Genomic DNA, 23,673 nt, shown 5'->3' with positions numbered 1-23,673 from the left:
GTTTAAGAATTAGCTTTTACTAAAAAGAAACAAGACTCTATAAAAGCAACAATAGACCCTTTTTTAATTTCACCATTGAATATTAGTAACTTTTTTGTTTTTTAAATCCAGTGCCTTAAACGAGCATCACCTGCATATTACATTTTAAGACACACATTATTAAATACACATTTCAAATGACCTTGTAATGACTAATAATAGTCAGACTCTGTATTGTAATGTGTCTTTATGTCGATTCCCTTTAATACCAGTTTACACTCACCTGTGCAGGTTGTATATGAGGCAGATTGACTTTCCGTGACATTATCAGCCGATCGTGTAAATACTGTGAATGTATATGTTACTCCGGGTGTCAGATCAGTTACATTGAGTTGATTTGATGCCGTTGTTTGATTTATCACTACAGATGAAGTGTTTTCTATTTGTACTCTGTAGGTGTAATCACTTCTATACTCATCAGGTTTATTCCAAATCAGGAAAACAGATACAGTAGTCGTTCCATTATTTCCAATCTGTTTCACTGGCATCGGTTCTAGAGTTAGAAAATAAAACATGATCTGGTTCATTCTGTAGATTGCAATGTTCTCTCAAGGAATTATTGTCATTAGATGTATTATTAACAAAATGAATTAGTCAATACGTATCTAAAAAAAAAACAACTGAAATAAACTTTATTATTGCAGAAATTCACCCCATAAAACAAATTTGTGATTTCTCGAAACTGCAGCTGTAAACATACAAACAATGTATAGATATATATATTTTTTTATTATTAATCTGGGAATTGCAGTGTGATAAAAACATAAGGGGAGATTTATCAAGTCAATAGCAGTGCTTTTCTACGACAAAGTGCTATATACAGAGCACAGAGAGGGAATGGGTCAAATGGAGGGGTTTGGGGGGAATGGAACACATGGAGGGGCTTTGGGGGAGGCTGAGATACATGGAGGGGCTTTTGGCGTGATGAGACACATGGAGGGGCTTTGGTGGAATATTAGACACTTAGGTGGGAAAATGAGACACACGGAGGGGCTGCGGGGGAAATGAGACACATGGAGGGGCTGAGACAATGAATAAGACACACGGAGGGGCTGCATGGGAAATGAGATGCATGGAGGGGCTGGGGGAAATGAGACTCACGGAGCGGCTGAGACAATGAATAAGACACGTGGAGGGGCTGGGGGACGTAATGAGACACCTGAAGTAGATGGGGGTGAATAAAACACATAGAGGAACTTTGGGGCAGAAGATATGAGACACATGGTGATTCTGTAGAGAGGGAAAGTGACACATGGAGGGGCTGGGGTGAGATTGAGACACATGGGGGCTCCAGGGCATATTTTACACTGGGGCCCAGAGGTTTTTAGTTATGCCTCTGGCTGTAAACCTACTTGTGAATGCTGATATGGTCACTGGAGAACTCTGATACTGACGAGCACCAACTGTTACTACAGTGATTGTGTAATTAGTCCCAGATGTGAGGTTCTGAATGTTGACATTTAATGGGTTTACTGTCACAGTCCAAGAGGATGAAGAATTGCTGTAATTTATATTGAAAGTCTTTGTCACATTGGTCATATTTACTGGTTCTCCCCAGGACAACGAAACTGTGTTTGTTTCGATATTTGTAAAGCTTAAGGACACTGGAGGGGTTGGATCTACGAAAAAACAACAACAAAATAATTTGTTAAAGAAATCCGTATTTCATTATTCTGAAAATAATCCAATGATATCTTAATACAAGTTAAGCTAAAAAGTTTACTAGGACTCAGTTTGTATGATTTGCACATAAAGATATAGCTCTGTCCCAATGATCCCATCATACTCACATGTTGCCTCTATCACTGGAGCTGCTGACTGGTTACAGTTACTACTAATTGTCTGTATAGTGATGGAGTAGTTTCTGCCTGGCAGTAAGTCTGTGAAATCCACTTGTGTAGAATTAGTTGTGATTGTTCTATTGACTTCTCCACTCAGAGTCACTGTGTAATTATCCACTTTTTCTGCTGGTATTGTCCAGTTCACACTGAGCGAATTAGTAGTATTGTTATTAGTTACTGTGATATTCTGAGCCAGATCCGGAACTGAAAGAAAGCAGATATCATTTAATATAAGGTTCGTACATTTCTGTTTAGATAAAATTAATTCTGCTTTCTAGTAAATAAAACAAAAAGAAAGATTATTTCTGGTAAATTCTATGGGATTATTCTCTAAACACCATATTGTTATGACCCGGAATCAGAATTGTGAAATGTAGAATAAAGTAGCCAAGCCGTGACTGTAACGGACTTCGAGAATTTATTCGTCGCTGAGTTTTTCTTAGCAGGTTAGTAAAAGGAATTTCTTTATACGTATGCATTTTGATATATCTCTATGTTTATAATTAAAGTTTAAGAATTAGCTTTTACTAAAAAGAAACAAGACTCTATAAAAGCAACAATAGACCCTTTTTTAATTTCACCATTGAATATTAGTAACTTTTTTGTTTTTTAAATCCAGTGCCTTAAACGAGCATCATCTGCATATTACATTTTAAGACACACATTATTAAATACACATTTCAAATGACCTTGTAATGACTAATAATAGTCAGACTCTGTATTGTAATGTGTCTTTATGTCGATTCCCTTTAATACCAGTTTACACTCACCTGTGCAGGTTGTATATGAGGCAGATTGACTTTCCGTGACATTATCAGCCGCTCGTGTAAATACCGTGAATGTATATGTTACTCCGGGTGTCAGATCAGTTACATTGAGTTGATTTGATGCCGTTGTTTGATTTATCACTACAGATGAAGTGTTTTCTATTTGTACTCTGTAGGTGTAATCACTTCTATACTCATCAGGTTTATTCCAAATCAGGAAAACAGATACAGTAGTCGTTCCATTATTTCCAATCTGTTTCACTGGCATCGGTTCTAGAGTTAGAAAATAAAACATGATCTGGTTCATTCTGTAGATTGCAATGTTCTCTCAAGGAATTATTGTCATTAGATGTATTATTAACAAAATGAATTAGTCAATACGTATCTAAAAAAAAAACAACTGAAATAAACTTTATTATTGCAGAAATTCACCCCATAAAACAAATTTGTGATTTCTCGAAACTGCAGCTGTAAACATACAAACAATGTATAGATATATATATTTTTTTATTATTAATCTGGGAATTGCAGTGTGATAAAAACATAAGGGGAGATTTATCAAGTCAATAGCAGTGCTTTTCTACGACAAAGTGCTATATACAGAGCACAGAGAGGGAATGGGTCAAATGGAGGGGTTTGGGGGGAATGGAACACATGGAGGGGCTTTGGGGGAGGCTGAGATACATGGAGGGGCTTTTGGCGTGATGAGACACATGGAGGGGCTTTGGTGGAATATTAGACACTTAGGTGGGAAAATGAGACACACGGAGGGGCTGCGGGGGAAATGAGACACATGGAGGGGCTGAGACAATGAATAAGACACACGGAGGGGCTGCATGGGAAATGAGATGCATGGAGGGGCTGGGGGAAATGAGACTCACGGAGCGGCTGAGACAATGAATAAGACACGTGCAGGGGCTGGGGGACGTAATGAGACACCTGAAGTAGATGGGGGTGAATAAAACACATAGAGGAACTTTGGGGCAGAAGATATGAGACACATGGTGATTCTGTAGAGAGGGAAAGTGACACATGGAGGGGCTGGGGTGAGATTGAGACACATGGGGGCTCCAGGGCATATTTTACACTGGGGCCCAGAGGTTTTTAGTTATGCCTCTGGCTGTAAACCTACTTGTGAATGCTGATATGGTCACTGGAGAACTCTGATACTGACGAGCACCAACTGTTACTACAGTGATTGTGTAATTAGTCCCAGATGTGAAGTTCTGAAGGTTGACATTTAATGGGTTTACTGTCACAGTCCAAGAGGATGAAGAATTGCTGTAATTTATATTGAAAGTCTTTGTCACATTGGTCATATTTACTGGTTCTCCCCAGGACAACGAAACTGTGTTTGTTTCGATATTTGTAAAGCTTAAGGACACTGGAGGGGTTGGATCTACGAAAAAACAACAACAAAATAATTTGTTAAAGAAATCCGTATTTCATTATTCTGAAAATAATCCAATGATATCTTAATACAAGTTAAGCTAAAAAGTTTACTAGGACTCAGTTTGTATGATTTGCACATAAAGATATAGCTCTGTCCCAATGATCCCATCATACTCACATGTTGCCTCTATCACTGGAGCTGCTGACTGGTTACAGTTACTACTAATTGTCTGTATAGTGATGGAGTAGTTTCTGCCTGGCAGTAAGTCTGTGAAATCCACTTGTGTAGAATTAGTTGTGATTGTTCTATTGACTTCTCCACTCAGAGTCACTGTGTAATTATCCACTTTTTCTGCTGGTATTGTCCAGTTCACACTGAGCGAATTAGTAGTATTGTTATTAGTTACTGTGATATTCTGAGCCATATCCGGAACTGAAAGAAAGCAGATATCATTTAATATAAGGTTCGTACATTTCTGTTTAGATAAAATTAATTCTGCTTTCTAGTATATAAAACAAAAAGAAAGATTATTTCTGGTAAATTCTATGGGATTATTCTCTAAACACCATATTGTTATGACCCGGAATCAGAATTGTGAAATGTAGAATAAAGTAGCCAAGCCGTGACTGTAACGGACTTCGAGAATTTATTCGTCGCTGAGTTTTTCTTAGCAGGTTAGTAAAAGGAATTTCTTTATACGTATGCATTTTGATATATCTCTATGTTTATAATTAAAGTTTAAGAATTAGCTTTTACTAAAAAGAAACAAGACTCTATAAAAGCAACAATAGACCCTTTTTTAATTTCACCATTGAATATTAGTAACTTTTTTGTTTTTTAAATCCAGTGCCTTAAACGAGCATCATCTGCATATTACATTTTAAGACACACATTATTAAATACACATTTCAAATGACCTTGTAATGACTAATAATAGTCAGACTCTGTATTGTAATGTGTCTTTATGTCGATTCCCTTTAATACCAGTTTACACTCACCTGTGCAGGTTGTATATGAGGCAGATTGACTTTCCGTGACATTATCAGCCGCTCGTGTAAATACCGTGAATGTATATGTTACTCCGGGTGTCAGATCAGTTACATTGAGTTGATTTGATGCCGTTGTTTGATTTATCACTACAGATGAAGTGTTTTCTATTTGTACTCTGTAGGTGTAATCACTTCTATACTCATCAGGTTTATTCCAAATCAGGAAAACAGATACAGTAGTCGTTCCATTATTTCCAATCTGTTTCACTGGCATCGGTTCTAGAGTTAGAAAATAAAACATGATCTGGTTCATTCTGTAGATTGCAATGTTCTCTCAAGGAATTATTGTCATTAGATGTATTATTAACAAAATGAATTAGTCAATACGTATCTAAAAAAAAAACAACTGAAATAAACTTTATTATTGCAGAAATTCACCCCATAAAACAAATTTGTGATTTCTCGAAACTGCAGCTGTAAACATACAAACAATGTATAGATATATATATTTTTTTATTATTAATCTGGGAATTGCAGTGTGATAAAAACATAAGGGGAGATTTATCAAGTCAATAGCAGTGCTTTTCTACGACAAAGTGCTATATACAGAGCACAGAGAGGGAATGGGTCAAATGGAGGGGTTTGGGGGGAATGGAACACATGGAGGGGCTTTGGGGGAGGCTGAGATACATGGAGGGGCTTTTGGCGTGATGAGACACATGGAGGGGCTTTGGTGGAATATTAGACACTTAGGTGGGAAAATGAGACACACGGAGGGGCTGCGGGGGAAATGAGACACATGGAGGGGCTGAGACAATGAATAAGACACACGGAGGGGCTGCATGGGAAATGAGATGCATGGAGGGGCTGGGGGAAATGAGACTCACGGAGCGGCTGAGACAATGAATAAGACACGTGCAGGGGCTGGGGGACGTAATGAGACACCTGAAGTAGATGGGGGTGAATAAAACACATAGAGGAACTTTGGGGCAGAAGATATGAGACACATGGTGATTCTGTAGAGAGGGAAAGTGACACATGGAGGGGCTGGGGTGAGATTGAGACACATGGGGGCTCCAGGGCATATTTTACACTGGGGCCCAGAGGTTTTTAGTTATGCCTCTGGCTGTAAACCTACTTGTGAATGCTGATATGGTCACTGGAGAACTCTGATACTGACGAGCACCAACTGTTACTACAGTGATTGTGTAATTAGTCCCAGATGTGAAGTTCTGAAGGTTGACATTTAATGGGTTTACTGTCACAGTCCAAGAGGATGAAGAATTGCTGTAATTTATATTGAAAGTCTTTGTCACATTGGTCATATTTACTGGTTCTCCCCAGGACAACGAAACTGTGTTTGTTTCGATATTTGTAAAGCTTAAGGACACTGGAGGGGTTGGATCTACGAAAAAACAACAACAAAATAATTTGTTAAAGAAATCCGTATTTCATTATTCTGAAAATAATCCAATGATATCTTAATACAAGTTAAGCTAAAAAGTTTACTAGGACTCAGTTTGTATGATTTGCACATAAAGATATAGCTCTGTCCCAATGATCCCATCATACTCACATGTTGCCTCTATCACTGGAGCTGCTGACTGGTTACAGTTACTACTAATTGTCTGTATAGTGATGGAGTAGTTTCTGCCTGGCAGTAAGTCTGTGAAATCCACTTGTGTAGAATTAGTTGTGATTGTTCTATTGACTTCTCCACTCAGAGTCACTGTGTAATTATCCACTTTTTCTGCTGGTATTGTCCAGTTCACACTGAGCGAATTAGTAGTATTGTTATTAGTTACTGTGATATTCTGAGCCAGATCCGGAACTGAAAGAAAGCAGATATCATTTAATATAAGGTTCGTACATTTCTGTTTAGATAAAATTAATTCTGCTTTCTAGTAAATAAAACAAAAAGAAAGATTATTTTAGGTAAATTCTATGGGATTATTCTCTAAACACCATATTGTTATGACCCGGAATCAGAATTGTGAAATGTAGAATAAAGTAGCCAAGCCGTGACTGTAACGGACTTCGAGAATTTATTCGTCGCTGAGTTTTTCTTAGCAGGTTAGTAAAAGGAATTTCTTTATACGTATGCATTTTGATATATCTCTATGTTTATAATTAAAGTTTAAGAATTAGCTTTTACTAAAAAGAAACAAGACTCTATAAAAGCAACAATAGACCCTTTTTTAATTTCACCATTGAATATTAGTAACTTTTTTGTTTTTTTAAATCCAGTGCCTTAAACGAGCATCACCTGCATATTACATTTTAAGACACACATTATTAAATACACATTTCAAATGACCTTGTAATGACTAATAATAGTCAGACTCTGTATTGTAATGTGTCTTTATGTCGATTCCCTTTAATACCAGTTTACACTCACCTGTGCAGGTTGTATATGAGGCAGATTGACTTTCCGTGACATTATCACCCGCTCGTGTAAATACCGTGAATGTATATGTTACTCCGGGTGTCAGATCAGTTACATTGAGTTGATTTGATGCCGTTGTTTGATTTATCACTACAGATGAAGTGTTTTCTATTTGTACTCTGTAGGTGTAATCACTTCTATACTCATCAGGTTTATTCCAAATCAGGAAAACAGATACAGTAGTCGTTCCATTATTTCCAATCTGTTTCACTGGCATCGGTTCTAGAGTTAGAAAATAAAACATGATCTGGTTCATTCTGTAGATTGCAATGTTCTCTCAAGGAATTATTGTCATTAGATGTATTATTAACAAAATGAATTAGTCAATACGTATCTAAAAAAAAAACAACTGAAATAAACTTTATTATTGCAGAAATTCACCCCATAAAACAAATTTGTGATTTCTCGAAACTGCAGCTGTAAACATACAAACAATGTATAGATATATATTTTTTTTTATTATTAATCTGGGAATTGCAGTGTGATAAAAACATAAGGGGAGATTTATCAAGTCAATAGCAGTGCTTTTCTAAGACAAAGTGCTATATACAGAGCACAGAGAGGGAATGGGTCAAATGGAGGGGTTTGGGGGGAATGGAACACATGGAGGGGCTTTGGGGGAGGCTGAGATACATGGAGGGGCTTTTGGCGTGATGAGACACATGGAGGGGCTTTGGTGGAATATTAGACACTTAGGTGGGAAAATGAGACACACGGAGGGGCTGCGGGGGAAATGAGACACATGGAGGGGCTGAGACAATGAATAAGACACACGGAGGGGCTGCATGGGAAATGAGATGCATGGAGGGGCTGGGGGAAATGAGACTCATGTAGCGGCTGAGACAATGAATAAGACACGTGGAGGGGCTGGGGGACGTAATGAGACACCTGAAGTAGATGGGGGTGAATAAAACACATAGAGGAACTTTGGGGCAGAAGATATGAGACACATGGTGATTCTGTAGAGAGGGAAAGTGACACATGGAGGGGCTGGGGTGAGATTGAGACACATGGGGGCTCCAGGGCATATTTTACACTGGGGCCCAGAGGTTTTTAGTTATGCCTCTGGCTGTAAACCTACTTGTGAATGCTGATATGGTCACTGGAGAACTCTGATACTGACGAGCACCAACTGTTACTACAGTGATTGTGTAATTAGTCCCAGATGTGAGGTTCTGAATGTTGACATTTAATGGGTTTACTGTCACAGTCCAAGAGGATGAAGAATTGCTGTAATTTATATTGAAAGTCTTTGTCACATTGGTCATATTTACTGGTTCTCCCCAGGACAACGAAACTGTGTTTGTTTCGATATTTGTAAAGCTTAAGGACACTGGAGGGGTTGGATCTACGAAAAAACAACAACAAAATAATTTGTTAAAGAAATCCGTATTTCATTATTCTGAAAATAATCCAATGATATCTTAATACAAGTTAAGCTAAAAAGTTTACTAGGACTCAGTTTGTATGATTTGCACATAAAGATATAGCTCTGTCCCAATGATCCCATCATACTCACATGTTGCCTCTATCACTGGAGCTGCTGACTGGTTACAGTTACTACTAATTGTCTGTATAGTGATGGAGTAGTTTCTGCCTGGCAGTAAGTCTGTGAAATCCACTTGTGTAGAATTAGTTGTGATTGTTCTATTGACTTCTCCACTCAGAGTCACTGTGTAATTATCCACTTTTTCTGCTGGTATTGTCCAGTTCACACTGAGCGAATTAGTAGTATTGTTATTAGTTACTGTGATATTCTGAGCCAGATCCGGAACTGAAAGAAAGCAGATATCATTTAATATAAGGTTCGTACATTTCTGTTTAGATAAAATTAATTCTGCTTTCTAGTAAATAAAACAAAAAGAAAGATTATTTTAGGTAAATTCTATGGGATTATTCTCTAAACACCATATTGTTATGACCCGGAATCAGAATTGTGAAATGTAGAATAAAGTACCCAAGCCGTGACTGTAACGGACTTCGAGAATTTATTCGTCGCTGAGTTTTTCTTAGCAGGTTAGTAAAAGAAATTTCTTTATACGTATGCATTTTGATATATCTCTATGTTTATAATTAAAGTTTAAGAATTAGCTTTTACTAAAAAGAAACAAGACTCTATAAAAGCAACAATAGACCCTTTTTTAATTTCACCATTGAATATTAGTAACTTTTTTGTTTTTTAAATCCAGTGCCTTAAACGAGCATCACCTGCATATTACATTTTAAGACACACATTATTAAATACACATTTCAAATGACCTTGTAATGACTAATAATAGTCAGACTCTGTATTGTAATGTGTCTTTATGTCGATTCCCTTTAATACCAGTTTACACTCACCTGTGCAGGTTGTATATGAGGCAGATTGACTTTCCGTGACATTATCACCCGCTCGTGTAAATACCGTGAATGTATATGTTACTCCGGGTGTCAGATCAGTTACATTGAGTTGATTTGATGCCGTTGTTTGATTTATCACTACAGATGAAGTGTTTTCTATTTGTACTCTGTAGGTGTAATCACTTCTATACTCATCAGGTTTATTCCAAATCAGGAAAACAGATACAGTAGTCGTTCCATTATTTCCAATCTGTTTCACTGGCATCGGTTCTAGAGTTAGAAAATAAAACATGATCTGGTTCATTCTGTAGATTGCAATGTTCTCTCAAGGAATTATTGTCATTAGATGTATTATTAACAAAATGAATTAGTCAATACGTATCTAAAAAAAAAACAACTGAAATAAACTTTATTATTGCAGAAATTAACCCCATAAAACAAATTTGTGATTTCTCGAAACTGCAGCTGTAAACATAAAAACAATATATAGATATATATATTTTTTTATTATTAATCTGGGAATTGCAGTGTGATAAAAACATAAGGGGAGATTTATCAAGTCAATAGCAGTGCTTTTCTACGACAAAGTGCTATATACAGAGCACAGAGAGGGAATGGGTCAAATGGAGGGGTTTGGGGGGAATGGAACACATGGAGGGGCTTTGGGGGAGGCTGAGATACATGGAGGGGCTTTTGGCGTGATGAGACACATGGAGGGGCTTTGGTGGAATATTAGACACTTAGGTGGGAAAATGAGACACACGGAGGGGCTGCGGGGGAAATGAGACACATGGAGGGGCTGAGACAATGAATAAGACACACGGAGGGGCTGCATGGGAAATGAGATGCATGGAGGGGCTGGGGGAAATGAGACTCACGGAGCGGCTGAGACAATGAATAAGACACGTGGAGGGGCTGGGGGACGTAATGAGACACCTGAAGTAGATGGGGGTGAATAAAACACATAGAGGAACTTTGGGGCAGAAGATATGAGACACATGGTGATTCTGTAGAGAGGGAAAGTGACACATGGAGGGGCTGGGGTGAGATTGAGACACATGGGGGCTCCAAGGCATATTTTACACTGGGGCCCAGAGGTTTTTAGTTATGCCTCTGGCTGTAAACCTACTTGTGAATGCTGATATGGTCACTGGAGAACTCTGATACTGACGAGCACCAACTGTTACTACAGTGATTGTGTAATTAGTCCCAGATGTGAGGTTCTGAAGGTTGACATTTAATGGGTTTACTGTCACAGTCCAAGAGGATGAAGAATTGCTGTAATTTATATTGAAAGTCTTTGTCACATTGGTCATATTTACTGGTTCTCCCCAGGACAACGAAACTGTGTTTGTTTCGATATTTGTAAAGCTTAAGGACACTGGAGGGGTTGGATCTACGAAAAAACAACAACAAAATAATTTGTTAAAGAAATCCGTATTTCATTATTCTGAAAATAATCCAATGATATCTTAATACAAGTTAAGCTAAAAAGTTTACTAGGACTCAGTTTGTATGATTTGCACATAAAGATATAGCTCTGTCCCAATGATCCCATCATACTCACATGTTGCCTCTATCACTGGAGCTGCTGACTGGTTACAGTTACTACTAATTGTCTGTATAGTGATGGAGTAGTTTCTGCCTGGCAGTAAGTCTGTGAAATCCACTTGTGTAGAATTAGTTGTGATTGTTCTATTGACTTCTCCACTCAGAGTCACTGTGTAATTATCCACTTTTTCTGCTGGTATTGTCCAGTTCACACTGAGCGAATTAGTAGTATTGTTATTAGTTACTGTGATATTCTGAGCCAGATCCGGAACTGAAAGAAAGCAGATATCATTTAATATAAGGTTCGTACATTTCTGTTTAGATAAAATTAATTCTGCTTTCTAGTATATAAAACAAAAAGAAAGATTATTTTAGGTAAATTCTATGGGATTATTCTCTAAACACCATATTGTTATGACCCGGAATCAGAATTGTGAAATGTAGAATAAAGTAGCCAAGCCGTGACTGTAACGGACTTCGAGAATTTATTCGTCGCTGAGTTTTTCTTAGCAGGTTAGTAAAAGGAATTTCTTTATACGTATGCATTTTGATATATCTCTATGTTTATAATTAAAGTTTAAGAATTAGCTTTTACTAAAAAGAAACAAGACTCTATAAAAGCAACAATAGACCCTTTTTTAATTTCACCATTGAATATTAGTAACTTTTTTGTTTTTTAAATCCAGTGCCTTAAACGAGCATCACCTGCATATTACATTTTAAGACACACATTATTAAATACACATTTCAAATGACCTTGTAATGACTAATAATAGTCAGACTCTGTATTGTAATGTGTCTTTATGTCGATTCCCTTTAATACCAGTTTACACTCACCTGTGCAGGTTGTATATGAGGCAGATTGACTTTCCGTGACATTATCAGCCGCTCGTGTAAATACCGTGAATGTATATGTTACTCCGGGTGTCAGATCAGTTACATTGAGTTGATTTGATGCCGTTGTTTGATTTATCACTACAGATGAAGTGTTTTCTATTTGTACTCTGTAGGTGTAATCACTTCTATACTCATCAGGTTTATTCCAAATCAGGAAAACAGATACAGTAGTCGTTCCATTATTTCCAATCTGTTTCACTGGCATCGGTTCTAGAGTTAGAAAATAAAACATGATCTGGTTCATTCTGTAGATTGCAATGTTCTCTCAAGGAATTATTGTCATTAGATGTATTATTAACAAAATGAATTAGTCAATACGTATCTAAAAAAAAAACAACTGAAATAAACTTTATTATTGCAGAAATTCACCCCATAAAACAAATTTGTGATTTCTCGAAACTGCAGCTGTAAACATACAAACAATATATAGATATATATATTTTTTTATTATTAATCTGGGAATTGCAGTGTGATAAAAACATAAGGGGAGATTTATCAAGTCAATAGCAGTGCTTTTCTACGACAAAGTGCTATATACAGAGCACAGAGAGGGAATGGGTCAAATGGAGGGGTTTGGGGGGAATGGAACACATGGAGGGGCTTTGGGGGAGGCTGAGATACATGGAGGGGCTTTTGGCGTGATGAGACACATGGAGGGGCTTTGGTGGAATATTAGACACTTAGGTGGGAAAATGAGACACACGGAGGGGCTGCGGGGGAAATGAGACACATGGAGGGGCTGAGACAATGAATAAGACACACGGAGGGGCTGCATGGGAAATGAGATGCATGGAGGGGCTGGGGGAAATGAGACTCACGGAGCGGCTGAGACAATGAATAAGACACGTGGAGGGGCTGGGGGACGTAATGAGACACCTGAAGTAGATGGGGGTGAATAAAACACATAGAGGAACTTTGGGGCAGAAGATATGAGACACATGGTGATTCTGTAGAGAGGGAAAGTGACACATGGAGGGGCTGGGGTGAGATTGAGACACATGGGGGCTCTAAGGCATATTTTACACTGGGGCCCAGAGGTTTTTAGTTATGCCTCTGGCTGTAAACCTACTTGTGAATGCTGATATGGTCACTGGAGAACTCTGATACTGACGAGCACCAACTGTTACTACAGTGATTGTGTAATTAGTCCCAGATGTGAGGTTCTGAAGGTTGACATTTAATGGGTTTACTGTCACAGTCCAAGAGGATGAAGAATTGCTGTAATTTATATTGAAAGTCTTTGTCACATTGGTCATATTTACTGGTTCTCCCCAGGACAACGAAACTGTGTTTGTTTCGATATTTGTAAAGCTTAAGGACACTGGAGGGGTTGGATCTACGAAAAAACAACAACAAAATAATTTGTTAAAGAAATCCGTATTTCATTATTCTGAAAATAATCCAATGATATCTTAATACAAGTTAAGCTAAAAAGTTTACTAGGACTCAGTTTGTATGATTTGCACATAAAGATATAGCTCTGTCCCAATGATCCCATCATACTCACATGTTGCCTCTATCACTGGAGCTGCTGACTGGTTACAGTTACTACTAATTGTCTGTATAGTGATGGAGTAGTTTCTGCCTGGCAGTAAGTCTGTGAAATCCACTTGTGTAGAATTAGTTGTGATTGTTCTATTGACTTCTCCACTCAGAGTCACTGTGTAATTATCCACTTTTTCTGCTGGTATTGTCCAGTTCACACTGAGCGAATTAGTAGTATTGTTATTAGTTACTGTGATATTCTGAGCCAGATCCGGAACTGAAAGAAAGCAGATATCATTTAATATAAGGTTCGTACATTTCTGTTTAGATAAAATTAATTCTGCTTTCTAGTAAATAAAACAAAAAGAAAGATTATTTTAGGTAAATTCTATGGGATTATTCTCTAAACACCATATTGTTATGACCCGGAATCAGAATTGTGAAATGTAGAATAAAGTAGCCAAGCCGTGACTGTAACGGACTTCGAGAATTTATTCGTCGCTGAGTTTTTCTTAGCAGGTTAGTAAAAGGAATTTCTTTATACGTATGCATTTTGATATATCTCTATGTTTATAATTAAAGTTTAAGAATTAGCTTTTACTAAAAAGAAACAAGACTCTATAAAAGCAACAATAGACCCTTTTTTAATTTCACCATTGAATATTAGTAACTTTTTAGTTTTTTAAATCCAGTGCCTTAAACGAGCATCACCTGCATATTACATTTTAAGACACACATTATTAAATACACATTTCAAATGACCTTGTAATGACTAATAATAGTCAGACTCTGTATTGTAATGTGTCTTTATGTCGATTCCCTTTAATACCAGTTTACACTCACCTGTGCAGGTTGTATATGAGGCAGATTGACTTTCCGTGACATTATCAGCCGCTCGTGTAAATACCGTGAATGTATATGTTACTCCGGGTGTCAGATCAGTTACATTGAGTTGATTTGATGCCGTTGTTTGATTTATCACTACAGATGAAGTGTTTTCTATTTGTACTCTGTAGGTGTAATCACTTCTATACTCATCAGGTTTATTCCAAATCAGGAAAACAGATACAGTAGTCGTTCCATTATTTCCAATCTGTTTCACTGGCATCGGTTCTAGAGTTAGAAAATAAAACATGATCTGGTTCATTCTGTAGATTGCAATGTTCTCTCAAGGAATTATTGTCATTAGATGTATTATTAACAAAATGAATTAGTCAATACGTATCTAAAAAAAAAACAACTGAAATAAACTTTATTATTGCAGAAATTCACCCCATAAAACAAATTTGTGATTTCTCGAAACTGCAGCTGTAAACATACAAACAATATATAGATATATATATTTTTTTATTATTAATCTGGGAATTGCAGTGTGATAAAAACATAAGGGGAGATTTATCAAGTCAATAGCAGTGCTTTTCTACGACAAAGTGCTATATACAGAGCACAGAGAGGGAATGGGTCAAATGGAGGGGTTTGGGGGGAATGGAACACATGGAGGGGCTTTGGGGGAGGCTGAGATACATGGAGGGGCTTTTGGCGTGATGAGACACATGGAGGGGCTTTGGTGGAATATTAGACACTTAGGTGGGAAAATGAGACACACGGAGGGGCTGCGGGGGAAATGAGACACATGGAGGGGCTGAGACAATGAATAAGACACACGGAGGGGCTGCATGGGAAATGAGATGCATGGAGGGGCTGGGGGAAATGAGACTCACGGAGCGGCTGAGACAATGAATAAGACACGTGGAGGGGCTGGGGGACGTAATGAGACACCTGAAGTAGATGGGGGTGAATAAAACACATAGAGGAACTTTGGGGCAGAAGATATGAGACACATGGTGATTCTGTAGAGAGGGAAAGTGACACATGGAGGGGCTGGGGTGAGATTGAGACACATGGGGGCACCAAGGCATATTTTACACTGGGGCCCAGAGGTTTTTAGTTATGCCTCTGGCTGTAAACCTACTTGTGAATGCTGATATGGTCACTGGAGAACTCTGATACTGACGAGCACCAACTGTTACTACAGTGATTGTGTAATTAGTCCCAGATGTGAGGTTCTGAAGGTTGACATTTAATGGGTTTACTGTCACAGTCCAAGAGGATGAAGAATTGCTGTAATTTATATTGAAAGTCTTTGTCACATTGGTCATATTTACTGGTTCTCCCCAGGACAACGAAACTGTGTTTGTTTCGATATTTGTAAAGCTTAAGGACACTGGAGGGGTTGGATCTACGAAAAAACAACAACAAAATAATTTGTTAAAGAAATCCGTATTTCATTATTCTGAAAATAATCCAATGATATCTTAATACAAGTTAAGCTAAAAAGTTTACTAGGACTCAGTTTGTATGATTTGCACATAAAGATATAGCTCTGTCCCAATGATCCCATCATACTCACATGTTGCCTCTATCACTGGAGCTGCTGACTGGTTACAGTTACTACTAATTGTCTGTATAGTGATGGAGTAGTTTCTGCCTGGCAGTAAGTCTGTGAAATCCACTTGTGTAGAATTAGTTGTGATTGTTCTATTGACTTCTCCACTCAGAGTCACTGTGTAATTATCCACTTTTTCTGCTGGTATTGTCCAGTTCACACTGAGCGAATTAGTAGTATTGTTATTAGTTACTGTGATATTCTGAGCCAGATCCGGAACTGAAAGAAAGCAGATATCATTTAATATAAGGTTCGTACATTTCTGTTTAGATAAAATTAATTCTGCTTTCTAGTATATAAAACAAAAAGAAAGATTATTTTAGGTAAATTCTATGGGATTATTCTCTAAACACCATATTGTTATGACCCGGAATCAGAATTGTGAAATGTAGAATAAAGTAGCCAAGCCGTGACTGTAACGGACTTCGAGAATTTATTCGTCGCTGAGTTTTTCTTAGCAGGTTAGTAAAAGGAATTTCTTTATACGTATGCATTTTGATATATCTCTATGTTTATAATTAAAGTTTAAGAATTAGCTTTTACTAAAAAGAAACAAGACTCTATAAAAGCAACAATAGACCCTTTTTTAATTTCACCATTGAATATTAGTAACTTTTTTGTTTTTTAAATCCAGTGCCTTAAACGAGCATCACCTGCATATTACATTTTAAGACACACATTATTAAATACACATTTCAAATGACCTTGTAATGACTAATAATAGTCAGACTCTGTATTGTAATGTGTCTTTATGTCGATTCCCTTTAATACCAGTTTACACTCACCTGTGCAGGTTGTATATGAGGCAGATTGACTTTCCGTGACATTATCAGCCGCTCGTGTAAATACCGTGAATGTATATGTTACTCCGGGTGTCAGATCAGTTACATTGAGTTGATTTGATGCCGTTGTTTGATTTATCACTACAGATGAAGTGTTTTCTATTTGTACTCTGTAGGTGTAATCACTTCTATACTCATCAGGTTTATTCCAAATCAGGAAAACAGATACAGTAGTCGTTCCATTATTTCCAATCTGTTTCACTGGCATCGGTTCTAGAGTTAGAAAATAAAACATGATCTGGTTCATTCTGTAGATTGCAATGTTCTCTCAAGGAATTATTGTCATTAGATGTATTATTAACAAAATGAATTAGTCAATACGTATCTAAAAAAAAAACAACTGAAATAAACTTTATTATTGCAGAAATTCACCCCATAAAACAAATTTGTGATTTCTCGAAACTGCAGCTGTAAACATACAAACAATATATAGATATATATATTTTTTTATTATTAATCTGGGAATTGCAGTGTGATAAAAACATAAGGGGAGATTTATCAAGTCAATAGCAGTGCTTTTCTACGACAAAGTGCTATATACAGAGCACAGAGAGGGAATGGGTCAAATGGAGGGGTTTGGGGGGAATGGAACACATGGAGGGGCTTTGGGGGAGGCTGAGATACATGGAGGGGCTTTTGGCGTGATGAGACACATGGAGGGGCTTTGGTGGAATATTAGACACTTAGGTGGGAAAATGAGACACACGGAGGGGCTGCGGGGGAAATGAGACACATGGAGGGGCTGAGACAATGAATAAGACACACGGAGGGGCTGCATGGGAAATGAGATGCATGGAGGGGCTGGGGGAAATGAGACTCACGGAGCGGCTGAGACAATGAATAAGACACGTGGAGGGGCTGGGGGACGTAATCAGACACCTGAAGTAGATGGGGGTGAATAAAACACATAGAGGAACTTTGGGGCAGAAGATATGAGACACATGTTGATTCTGTAGAGAGGGAAAGTGACACATGGAGGGGCTGGGGTGAGATTGAGACACATGGGGGCTCCAGGGCATATTTTACACTGGGCCCAGAGGTTTTTAGTTATGCCTCTGGCTGTAAACCTACTTGTGAATGCTGATATGGTCACTGGAGAACTCTGATACTGACGAGCACCAACTGTTACTACAGTGATTGTGTAATTAGTCCCAGATGTGAGGTTCTGAAGGTTGACATTTAATGGGTTTACTGTCACAGTCCAAGAGGATGAAGAATTGCTGTAATTTATATTGAAAGTCTTTGTCACATTGGTCATATTTACTGGTTCTCCCCAGGACAACGAAACTGTGTTTGTTTCGATATTTGTAAAGCTTAAGGACACTGGAGGGGTTGGATCTACGAAAAAACAACAACAAAATAATTTGTTAAAGAAATCTGTATTTCATTATTCTGAAAATAATCCAATGATATCTTAATACAAGTTAAGCTAAAAAGTTTACTAGGACTCAGTTTGTATGATTTGCACATAAAGATATAGCTCTGTCCCAATGATCCCATCATACTCACATGTTGCCTCTATCACTGGAGCTGCTGACTGGTTACAGTTACTACTAATTGTCTGTATAGTGATGGAGTAGTTTCTGCCTGGCAGTAAGTCTGTGAAATCCACTTGTGTAGAATTAGTTGTGATTGTTCTATTGACTTCTCCACTCAGAGTCACTGTGTAATTATCCACTTTTTCTGCTGGTATTGTCCAGTTCACACTGAGCGAATTAGTAGTATTGTTATTAGTTACTGTGATATTCTGAGCCAGATCCGGAACTGAAAGAAAGCAGATATCATTTAATATAAGGTTCGTACATTTCTGTTTAGATAAAATTAATTCTGCTTTCTAGTATATAAAACAAAAAGAAAGATTATTTTAGGTAAATTCTATGGGATTATTCTCTAAACACCATATTGTTATGACCCGGAATCAGAATTGTGAAATGTAGAATAAAGTAGCCAAGCCGTGACTGTAACGGACTTCGAGAATTTATTCGTCGCTGAGTTTTTCTTAGCAGGTTAGTAAAAGGAATTTCTTTATACGTATGCATTTTGATATATCTCTATGTTTATAATTAAAGTTTAAGAATTAGCTTTTACTAAAAAGAAACAAGACTCTATAAAAGCAACAATAGACCCTTTTTTAATTTCACCATTGAATATTAGTAACTTTTTTGTTTTTTAAATCCAGTGCCTTAAACGAGCATCACCTGCATATTACATTTTAAGACACACATTATTAAATACACATTTCAAATGACCTTGTAATGACTAATAATAGTCAGACTCTGTATTGTAATGTGTCTTTATGTCGATTCCCTTTAATACCAGTTTACACTCACCTGTGCAGGTTGTATATGAGGCAGATTGACTTTCCGTGACATTATCAGCCGCTCGTGTAAATACCGTGAATGTATATGTTACTCCGGGTGTCAGATCAGTTACATTGAGTTGATTTGATGCCGTTGTTTGATTTATCACTACAGATGAAGTGTTTTCTATTTGTACTCTGTAGGTGTAATCACTTCTATACTCATCAGGTTTATTCCAAATCAGGAAAACAGATACAGTAGTCGTTCCATTATTTCCAATCTGTTTCACTGGCATCGGTTCTAGAGTTAGAAAATAAAACATGATCTGGTTCATTCTGTAGATTGCAATGTTCTCTCAAGGAATTATTGTCATTAGATGTATTATTAACAAAATGAATTAGTCAATACGTATCTAAAAAAAAAACAACTGAAATAAACTTTATTATTGCAGAAATTCACCCCATAAAACAAATTTGTGATTTCTCGAAACTGCAGCTGTAAACATACAAACAATATATAGATATATATATTTTTTTATTATTAATCTGGGAATTGCAGTGTGATAAAAACATAAGGGGAGATTTATCAAGTCAATAGCAGTGCTTTTCTACGACAAAGTGCTATATACAGAGCACAGAGAGGGAATGGGTCAAATGGAGGGGTTTGGGGGGAATGGAACACATGGAGGGGCTTTGGGGGAGGCTGAGATACATGGAGGGGCTTTTGGCGTGATGAGACACATGGAGGGGCTTTGGTGGAATATTAGACACTTAGGTGGGAAAATGAGACACACGGAGGGGCTGCGGGGGAAATGAGACACATGGAGGGGCTGAGACAATGAATAAGACACACGGAGGGGCTGCATGGGAAATGAGATGCATGGAGGGGCTGGGGGAAATGAGACTCACGGAGCGGCTGAGACAATGAATAAGACACGTGGAGGGGCTGGGGGACGTAATGAGACACCTGAAGTAGATGGGGGTGAATAAAACACATAGAGGAACTTTGGGGCAGAAGATATGAGACACATGGTGATTCTGTAGAGAGGGAAAGTGACACATGGAGGGGCTGGGGTGAGATTGAGACACATGGGGGCTCTAAGGCATATTTTACACTGGGGCCCAGAGGTTTTTAGTTATGCCTCTGGCTGTAAACCTACTTGTGAATGCTGATATGGTCACTGGAGAACTCTGATACTGACGAGCACCAACTGTTACTACAGTGATTGTGTAATTAGTCCCAGATGTGAGGTTCTGAAGGTTGACATTTAATGGGTTTACTGTCACAGTCCAAGAGGATGAAGAATTGCTGTAATTTATATTGAAAGTCTTTGTCACATTGGTCATATTTACTGGTTCTCCCCAGGACAACGAAACTGTGTTTGTTTCGATATTTGTAAAGCTTAAGGACACTGGAGGGGTTGGATCTACGAAAAAACAACAACAAAATAATTTGTTAAAGAAATCCGTATTTCATTATTCTGAAAATAATCCAATGATATCTTAATACAAGTTAAGCTAAAAAGTTTACTAGGACTCAGTTTGTATGATTTGCACATAAAGATATAGCTCTGTCCCAATGATCCCATCATACTCACATGTTGCCTCTATCACTGGAGCTGCTGACTGGTTACAGTTACTACTAATTGTCTGTATAGTGATGGAGTAGTTTCTGCCTGGCAGTAAGTCTGTGAAATCCACTTGTGTAGAATTAGTTGTGATTGTTCTATTGACTTCTCCACTCAGAGTCACTGTGTAATTATCCACTTTTTCTGCTGGTATTGTCCAGTTCACACTGAGCGAATTAGTAGTATTGTTATTAGTTACTGTGATATTCTGAGCCAGATCCGGAACTGAAAGAAAGCAGATATCATTTAATATAAGGTTCGTACATTTCTGTTTAGATAAAATTAATTCTGCTTTCTAGTATATAAAACAAAAAGAAAGATTATTTTAGGTAAATTCTATGGGATTATTCTCTAAACACCATATTGTTATGACCCGGAATCAGAATTGTGAAATGTAGAATAAAGTAGCCAAGCCGTGACTGTAACGGACTTCGAGAATTTATTCGTCGCTGAGTTTTTCTTAGCAGGTTAGTAAAAGGAATTTCTTTATACGTATGCATTTTGATATATCTCTATGTTTATAATTAAAGTTTAAGAATTAGCTTTTACTAAAAAGAAACAAGACTCTATAAAAGCAACAATAGACCCTTTTTTAATTTCACCATTGAATATTAGTAACTTTTTTGTTTTTTAAATCCAGTGCCTTAAACGAGCATCACCTGCATATTACATTTTAAGACACACATTATTAAATACACATTTCAAATGACCTTGTAATGACTAATAATAGTCAGACTCTGTATTGTAATGTGTCTTTATGTCGATTCCCTTTAATACCAGTTTACACTCACCTGTGCAGGTTGTATATGAGGCAGATTGACTTTCCGTGACATTATCAGCCGCTCGTGTAAATACCGTGAATGTATATGTTACTCCGGGTGTCAGATCAGTTACATTGAGTTGATTTGATGCCGTTGTTTGATTTATCACTACAGATGAAGTGTTTTCTATTTGTACTCTGTAGGTGTAATCACTTCTATACTCATCAGGTTTATTCCAAATCAGGAAAACAGATACAGTAGTCGTTCCATTATTTCCAATCTGTTTCACTGGCATCGGTTCTAGAGTTAGAAAATAAAACATGATCTGGTTCATTCTGTAGATTGCAATGTTCTCTCAAGGAATTATTGTCATTAGATGTATTATTAACAAAATGAATTAGTCAATACGTATCTAAAAAAAAAACAACTGAAATAAACTTTATTATTGCAGAAATTCACCCCATAAAACAAATTTGTGATTTCTCGAAACTGCAGCTGTAAACATACAAACAATATATAGATATATATATTTTTTTATTATTAATCTGGGAATTGCAGTGTGATAAAAACATAAGGGGAGATTTATCAAGTCAATAGCAGTGCTTTTCTACGACAAAGTGCTATATACAGAGCACAGAGTGGGAATGGGTCAAATGGAGGGGTTTGGGGGGAATGGAACACATGGAGGGGCTTTGGGGGAGGCTGAGATACATGGAGGGGCTTTTGGCGTGATGAGACACATGGAGGGGCTTTGGTGGAATATTAGACACTTAGGTGGGAAAATGAGACACACGGAGGGGCTGCGGGGGAAATGAGACACATGGAGGGGCTGAGACAATGAATAAGACACACGGAGGGGCTGCATGGGAAATGAGATGCATGGAGGGGCTGGGGGAAATGAGACTCACGGAGCGGCTGAGACAATGAATAAGACACGTGGAGGGGCTGGGGGACGTAATGAGACACCTGAAGTAGATGGGGGTGAATAAAACACATAGAGGAACTTTGGGGCAGAAGATATGAGACACATGTTGATTCTGTAGAGAGGGAAAGTGACACATGGAGGGGCTGGGGTGAGATTGAGACACATGGGGGCTCCAGGGCATATTTTACACTGGGCCCAGAGGTTTTTAGTTATGCCTCTGGCTGTAAACCTACTTGTGAATGCTGATATGGTCACTGGAGAACTCTGATACTGACGAGCACCAACTGTTACTACAGTGATTGTGTAATTAGTCCCAGATGTGAGGTTCTGAAGGTTGACATTTAATGGGTTTACTGTCACAGTCCAAGAGGATGAAGAATTGCTGTAATTTATATTGAAAGTCTTTGTCACATTGGTCATATTTACTGGTTCTCCCCAGGACAACGAAACTGTGTTTGTTTCGATATTTGTAAAGCTTAAGGACACTGGAGGGGTTGGATCTACGAAAAAACAACAACAAAATAATTTGTTAAAGAAATCTGTATTTCATTATTCTGAAAATAATCCAATGATATCTTAATACAAGTTAAGCTAAAAAGTTTACTAGGACTCAGTTTGTATGATTTGCACATAAAGATATAGCTCTGTCCCAATGATCCCATCATACTCACATGTTGCCTCTATCACTGGAGCTGCTGACTGGTTACAGTTACTACTAATTGTCTGTATAGTGATGGAGTAGTTTCTGCCTGGCAGTAAGTCTGTGAAATCCACTTGTGTAGAATTAGTTGTGATTGTTCTATTGACTTCTCCACTCAGAGTCACTGTGTAATTATCCACTTTTTCTGCTGGTATTGTCCAGTTCACACTGAGCGAATTAGTAGTATTGTTATTAGTTACTGTGATATTCTGAGCCAGATCCGGAACTGAAAGAAAGCAGATATCATTTAATATAAGGTTCGTACATTTCTGTTTAGATAAAATTAATTCTGCTTTCTAGTATATAAAACAAAAAGAAAGATTA

This window comes from Pelobates fuscus, chromosome 12 (genome assembly GCF_036172605.1).
Source record: "Pelobates fuscus isolate aPelFus1 chromosome 12, aPelFus1.pri, whole genome shotgun sequence".
NCBI lineage: Eukaryota > Metazoa > Chordata > Amphibia > Anura > Pelobatidae > Pelobates > Pelobates fuscus.
This window is presented reverse-complemented; position numbering follows the sequence as displayed.